Here is a 7,741-nt window from a genome sequence, read left to right as displayed (position 1 = left end):
ACAGCGGTCCAACTGAAGGGGAAAGGCGACACCTGGTATCACTGGACGCAGTGCGCGGCCGCGCACGAGGGCTTGGTGGGGAAGGATCAATCTCCACCCATCACAGGTGAAATTGAGAGGCAGAATAAACCCTCACACCTGTGCAACGGGCCGACCGGTGGTCTACCCGGAAGGTCGAAGAAAGAAGAGCAGCCTAGGAGGAGATCGCTGCGCCAACGAAAAGGAGCGGTACCACACTGAACACCTAGAACAAGAGAGAGGCTCTGATAAAGGGCTTTGAACTTTTTACTACACCATAACATTCACATACAACCATGCCATCACAACAATCAGACACTGGTGATGAAAGAAGAGTTTCAAAAGCCATCACAATGTTCAAAATTATTATGAGTTTGATGTCAATTATGTTGCTAATCATGGCTATTTGTTTTTTGATTTGTTTGTTGCAGACCGACCCGGGAAACCAGTCTGAGCACGGAGGCCATGCCAGTCCGGCGTTGTTTGATACACAAATTATATCACGCGTGATCTATAGTGATTTAAAGCTGTGGGCAAGAGTGAAGCGCGAGGTCTCTGGTAAAAAGGATGAGTGTCTCAGCACATATGGTGGTTTAGAATTAGATTATGTTATTGGCCCCACAATTTCTTTTATGTTTGATCTGTGTGATGTTGTTAATTGTAGGGCCTGGAGGGGATATAATGTGTGGCTCTGTTGGGATTATTCAGTGAGTATGCACTGTGAGAGGGGAAATCGTCCATATGACAGCTGGTGCCGTAATTGGGACCAGGTAAGGGGTTATACTGGGCAAAATTGGGAACCGTTAGAATTAGGATCAGAAAACGAGCTTAAACTACACTGTAAAAAAAAATCTGTCAAATTTACGGTAAAATACCGGCAGCTGTGGTTGCCAGGAATATACCGTGTAAAAAATGTGGAATCTGTAAAAGACAATACGGTATACTGGTTTTGTAACCCTAATTTTTAAGGTAGACAACGTATTATTTTACCAAAATCATGATAGAAAAAAACAAATATATTTGTCAATTATACAGCAATTTAATGTAAAAAATGCAACTTTCCATAGCTTTTTACGGATATTTGCAGTAAAAAAAAAGTTATAATATAATAATATTTACAGTAATTTGTTGTTAATTTAACAGTAATAGGATAGACCCTATTATTGTAAATAACTGTAAAAATAACAGAAATATGTTAAACCTTATTAAAACCTTTGACAGTAAAAAACACAGTGAAATTGTATAACAAATTACAGCATTTTATTTTGACCAGATACATTTTACGGTAAATTCCTGGCAACCACAGCTGCCGGTATTTTACCGCTAAAAATACAGTACAATATGAGGAACATAAATGGTTTACCGTACATTTTACATTTGCAACCGCTAAATATAGAAAAATCTAAAGATGCTCATATACAACCAAGGTAGAGAATATTACTGATAAACAATGAGAAAATTTGACATACCATTTGAAAACAGACTAAACATATCATTTTCTCTATTCCTACAAAACAGCATAGATCTTGAGAATACAGCATGTGTCCATATATATGGCTGGTAATCCATGGAGGAATGAATAAACATGAAACAAAATATTACCTGCCCCTGACCTATCAACAGTAATGAGTCACTGGGTCCTGCCTTGGTGAAGGAAAGGACTCGGTGGAGTTTCTAATGCGCATGGTGTTGAAGATACAAGCTCTGCAGGAGTACTTCAATGTCCATCAGGAGTTCACTTTGGAGTGGCAGGATCCCCTCTGCAGCAAAAAAAATGGACAAAGTTTGATCAGTGCTTGAGCAAAATGCACAGAAATGAACAAAACGTGCTGCCAAAAACAGATCTAATGATAAATGATTTCTTAAGTGTAAAATATACAGTTCTTAAAGGATAGCTATTGTCAAAATGCAACCTGGGCTGTTTTTTTTGTTGTTGTTTTTTTACTGTAAACGAGACAAACATATATCTAAAAGCATAATTACGACAAACGAGCCGTTTTTGAGATTGACCGTGATTTTATTTTGTGGTCAATAGCCAGTGAATGGGAATACTAGGGGGCCGGGGCATAAATTTGAGCACATCAAAATCGATACAGTAAAAAAAAAAAAAAAAAACACAGCCCAGGTTGCGTTTTGGCAATAGTTATACTTTAAATCTTGAAGTTAATGGCTGAATGCATGGTGATGAGACCTATCATTCAATCTACATTTTATAGCGTATGAAACTGCTCACCTGGACATGAACCTGAGCTCGGCTGATTAAGATTAGTGTCTCCTGTCCATCTTTCTTTAGCAAAACTTGAATAATACCACTGCTTACCTCTCATTGAATCTTTGGGTGCAGACTTAATTGAAGAGCCTCGTATAAACAGGCAGGGTGTGATGTTTAGGGAAACTAAAGAATACAGCCGCCATCATTTCTGCCAGAAGACTCATGGGGTGCAACGAAGCTTTCATTGTGGACTGGCTAGATACCTTCTGCATTCAGAAAGAAAACAAGAAGGGCATACACCATAAACAATAATAACTGACAAAAATAATGAGACAAGAAATTAAAGTAACAAAATAAGTGCAAATCAAGTTTCCCTGTGTTGCAGTGTAGCTGAATGTTTTTCAACAATTTGATTTACGGTAAAACACATACCAAATATTTCCAGCCAAGGTTTGTTTCAATCTTCAGCATGTTTTTCCTGCCATTGTCTTGAAACTGTTTCATCGGTCCCTCTCATTTGATGCCGTTTACAAAAACAAAACAGCAATATTGTAAAGGGGAAAAGGAAAATTAATTTAATGGGAAAAAAAAAAAGATTATGACCTGAAATCTCACCATTTCCTGAGAGTCACAGGTCCTTTGAGTATCCTTATGGTTTCTGCTCAAATTCAGTGTCTGAAAAGGGCAGGAACAAAACAAACCTTTTTAATCATAATAAAGACAAAATAAGATTTAGAGACAGATGACAAAGAAATGTGTAAAATATCTTCTTGAATCTGTTTACTTTACTAACCTTAAAAGAGACTCTTGGGTCTTAGCTGTGCCACCACCCTTAAACCTTAAAACAGATGGAGACGATATGCTGGCCTGGCTTGAAATTTCCATATTTGGTGCTGTAAAACAATATCACAAACAATAGATTAATTGTACTTTTTGGACCTTGGCCAAAGCATAATCGAAAAAACAGAAAGCCCTTCATGGCTATTGTGCAATGAAATCATAATACTTACTGGTTTGTTTCTCAGATGTCTCCACTCCTAATGATTGTAGTGCCTCCAGTACAATTTCAAGGATTGAGGCAGACAGGTCCGGCAGCACCTTAGTAATGGAACTCCTTATGCTGTCCCCCATTTCCAAGATGTCTGATAAAAGAATGTGAATAAAGGTCAATTTACACCAAGTGGTACCTTTGGTCTTAAAATATGAAGCTGATCTTGCTTGATACTACACTTTTATACAGTGTTTCGTAAGTACCAAACTAACAGCACCATTATTGTGACAGCACACTGTGTTTCAATGGAACCATTTGGTACCCATACTTCATGTAAGATGTTAATGGATAGAAATCAATTAAGTCAGTGGGTTTTGACCAAAAAAATCATTTTATTTAAAACAGCTTACTATCACTTATGTCACACAGAACATCAGCAGGAGGCTCAGTAGAGGGCTCTTCTGATTTCTGCCACAGATCAGACTCTAGCAGACATCTCAAAGTCTCTCTTAAAGGCACATAATAGGCAAACCTCTCTTTTCTGTTTTCATCTCTCCCTAAAAATATTTTCTTTGGTTCCGCATAGTTGAAGGCTTTTTTAAAGATCTGAGCTCTGGAGTGCACTGTCCTCAATGGCCCGGTATGACATGCAGAAAAAAGATCATAGCTTTTGACAGACTCGCAGACTTTATTGATGTCCTCCTCTGATAATGATGTGTCATCTTTTAACAGTGATGCAAGTTTACCCAAACTGTATGTCTGTCCCAACTCATGCATGTTCTGCATTTCCTCTACAATGTTCTGTATGGTTGAAGCAGGCAGTAGAAACTGACCCTGCAATTTTAAGTAGAATAGTGAAACGTTTCTCAGAAAAAGATCACAGAATTCAGGGGGCATTTCCATGTTATCTTCATCTGTAATAGACTGTGCAGCAGGCTCGGAAATCAAGGGTACAAAGTCATCTGATGTGGTTGGAACAGATGATGATTGACATGCAGACTCTCTATATAAATCACCAATGCTGCTGTCTGAAAACTCTGTGTTTACGTGACATGTGAGCAGCAAAAGATGATTTAACTCTAAAGGTATTTGTGCATCCTCTTACTGGACAAGTGACCACGTGTCCTTCCACAATATGGCTCTTCAGATGAGCTATTAACTCTTTAGAGTTCTGACACTGACGTTCACACATCGCCATTGCACATGTAAACGAAGAAACCACCACCACACCAGTGACATGGGTGGGGGCAGAGTGTCTTCGGTAAAAATGAGCCTTAAACGCGCCATACCTGGTGTATGTCTGCTTGCAGCCTGCTTCAATACACCGAAAGAAACAACGTGGCTCATTCCGATGCAGTTTACAATGAAGCACGCAGCCCCTTGATGACTGAACTACCTTACCACAGAAATTACACGTTAACATAACTCCATGTACTTTGGTAATTCCTCCCTAGCGAATTAAGCACGCCATATACAGAAACTAATCCAGAGCAATGCTTCCCTCGCAACAGTAATGCTAACTCAACTCACAAATGCTAACTAAATTCACAACCTCACTCATAAAAAACGAACTGCTAAAATTATCTATAAACGCTGGGCTGGTGGATTTTTATAACAGAGATAACTTGAAGTTGCATGTACTCACCTCACCTCGAACTAATTGTAAGCTGCCAGGATGTCTACAAATTCCGAAGATGCTGTGGTCCAAGCAGCAATAAATGGCGCTAATATACGAGTTCAAAACTGTGTCCGTTAGCGAAGCCAACTTGAGTCTCCTGCATGAAAAAAAGAGCGGTTGGCACACAGCTCAGCAGCGCGCCACGCTATTGGTCATTTTCAGGTGACGTCATCCCGCAATGTAACGTCGCTCTTTGTTTCTTTAGGAGGTTCGAATTTGATCAGAAGTCACGTCTGCAGACCGCTGCAGCCACGTCTTGCCTTGCTTCCCCCTTTTTTGGTGAAATGGTTCGCTCATACTGCACAATGTTGCTACCAGATTTTTTTTCTCTGCAATTCGAACGTAAAACGTCTGTACACACAGTTTACCAGCAGTTTAGCTACCAATCAACAGCGATCACACAAATTCAAAATTTAAGGCCGACCCACTTAAGGTGGTCTGATAATATGGCGTGAAACAACAACATAAAGTTGTTTTAAAATAATGATTAAAAAAGATTATTGAAATCAATTTTATTCACAACCATAAACTTTATTTTTAACATCTTCTTTTGCTGTTGATTTTTTTATCAGAAGGTTAACAATGATATACTGCAGGCCTAACTTTTAATCTGTATATCAGTATCTGAATTAAAAAAAAATAAAAATACTATCAGTTTTATTGTCTTTCACTGCTGATATTTGCTTTTTTTTAATGGTATGTACTGGTTGTATTATTACGGTGGACCCTATTTTTTAACATCTTGTTTCTGTAAAAATGAATGTTTTTGTTTGCTTAAAAATCTACAGCTTTATACTGTGAATTCCAATGTGCACAACCCCAAAAGATGTAGTTTTACTCAAATAATACCGTAAAATCTAAGTTTTTCAGACATTTTCAACATTACAATATGTAATTGTAAAATGTATGCATATTTATTTGTTTTCACAGAAAATATTTATAATTTCAACATTTTATTACAGTAAAAAACAAAGTTTTATCCAGTCTCACAATTAACGGTTATTCAATCTATTTAATACAGTAAAAGGAAGTTTTTGGTTTTATGCTCCATTACCGTTGGAATTTGACGGTGTTTTGCTGTATATTTTACTGACTTTTTTTACAGTGTAAACTACAGAGGGATTTTAGCCCCTCTGGAAACGCGTTAACCTTATCATTGGGGAATTGGCATCGCAAACAATCTATGTATTTGGTTCTGGGGGTGGAAACAGCGGGGGTTGATCCAAAAGGGTTAAGAACGCAAGAACGTAGATAGGATCAATTATGTTCACTATAATGTACTGAGACTCTCGAACCTGACCAGAGACGGCATGGAGGGGTTGGCGGAGCAGGTGGGTCCGACCTCGTTAATGGGAGTGCAGAATAGAATGGCCCTTGATATGTTGTTAGCGGAAAAAGGGGGCATTTGTTCTATGTTTGCCGATCAGTGTTGCACCTTTATTCCAAATAACACTGCTCCAGATGAGTCGTAACCAAGGCTCTGGAGGGCCTAAAGAGCCTTTCTGAAACTATGCATGATCACTCCGGTGTTGATAGTCCGTTGGAAGGCTGGCTGACCTCAGTGTTCGGACGGTGGAAGGGGGTTATCGCTTCGGTCATGTTTTCTTTGTCTGTTGTGGTGGGTATTATGGTTATTTGTTGTTGTTGTCTCATCCCTTGTGCCAGAAGAATGGTCAAAAGTATGTCTGTGAGGGCAGTGGACCCTGGAGTCATTACTCCAATGTCCATGATGTCAATGATGCATGTAGAACTGAATGTGTAGGCCAAGGAGGGACACAACTGTTTGTGACCTCTGGATTCTCCAGAGGTCAACAGAGGGAATTGTAGAATAAGGAGGGGATGTTTTTCTCATTATCATTTAATATTTTAATATGGCATTATTAGTTCATCAGAAGTATATAACCAGCTTTGCATTAAACATAAATTGACCTTACATTATCCTTTGCATTACAGTGATTGTTATAACTTTAGTTTGATCTTTTCCTTACAGGTACCAGAATAATAACATGATTTTCCATTGCAGATGTAACCATGATCATTCCATACACATTGCAGTTCGTTGCTTATTCTAGAGTTGTGCTCAAGTTAATTAAAGGTTAAAAGCTACAGCCAGCGCGAGTCTGGCTGATCTATGGAGGGCAAAGGCTTTGAGCTTGGAAGGCCGCACGCGCTTACACAGCACTTATAAGATGTTATTCTTGGTGATTTTGTGCTTAGTCATGTTTTAATATGTTTTAAGTAGAAATAGCTGATCCAGCAATATTCAGTTAATATTATATACTTGATTTAGAGCAATACACACTGATGGTCTTAATAAATGAGAGAGTCCTTGTAGCTGCCATGTTGTGTCTTAGCAGGGTACAGACGGTTCCAGGAGACGGGGGCAGTCAGTGTCTGCCCTCGGGAAGGAGACAATGTTATTCTTTGTGTTAAATAAAATTGTCAACATTGATTGTATTACACCTGTCACTACGCATGAAGGGGCGTTCTAATACCCTGATTTCATGAAACTATGGTGATGTGTTTTTTGAGACGAGATCTGAGACTGTCTGCATACAGTGTCCATCTCCCACGTGTGTGATCATTAAATCATCGTTTGACTCAACCCGGCCGGACCAGTATTATTATTGTGGGGTTTTGCTCTGGTGTCCATCCCCAATATTTTGAACCTTAACAAGAGTTTGAATGAAAACAACGGAATTAGAATGTACAGAACAGAATTTGAATGAAAACAACAGAATTAGAATGTACAGAACAGAGTTTGAATGAAAACAATGGAATTAGAATGTACAGAACAGAGTTTGAATGTAAACAACGGAATTAGAATGTACAGAACAGAGTT

The 7,741-nt window shown here is 38.7% G+C and overlaps 1 long non-coding RNA gene across 2 annotated transcripts; it reads right to left on the bottom strand.

The window, feature by feature from the left end:
- Nucleotides 1–1,187: 1,187 nt before the first annotated feature.
- On the bottom strand, nt 1,188–5,250 carry LOC147300786 (uncharacterized). 2 transcript variants are annotated; one of them, XR_015127285.1, is made up of 6 exons: nt 4,867–5,250; nt 3,241–3,372; nt 3,024–3,123; nt 2,663–2,905; nt 2,339–2,496; nt 1,188–1,778 (listed from the first exon to the last, which is right to left on the bottom strand). It is a non-coding gene; the product is annotated as an uncharacterized LOC147300786 (long non-coding RNA). The 2 variants fall into 2 exon arrangements; XR_015127286.1 differs by having other exon boundaries at nt 4,872–5,250.
- Between the last annotated feature and the right edge of the window lie 2,491 nt (nt 5,251–7,741).

The sequence above is a fragment of the Aulonocara sp. 'chitande type north' Nkhata Bay genome, linkage group LG23 (assembly GCF_057382095.1).
Source record: "Aulonocara sp. 'chitande type north' Nkhata Bay isolate Kocher_YH1m ecotype deep benthic linkage group LG23, A_spYH_male_GT1.1, whole genome shotgun sequence".
In the NCBI taxonomy this organism is placed as follows: Eukaryota; Metazoa; Chordata; class Actinopteri; order Cichliformes; family Cichlidae; genus Aulonocara; species Aulonocara sp. 'chitande type north' Nkhata Bay.
This window is presented reverse-complemented; position numbering and strand designations above follow the sequence as displayed.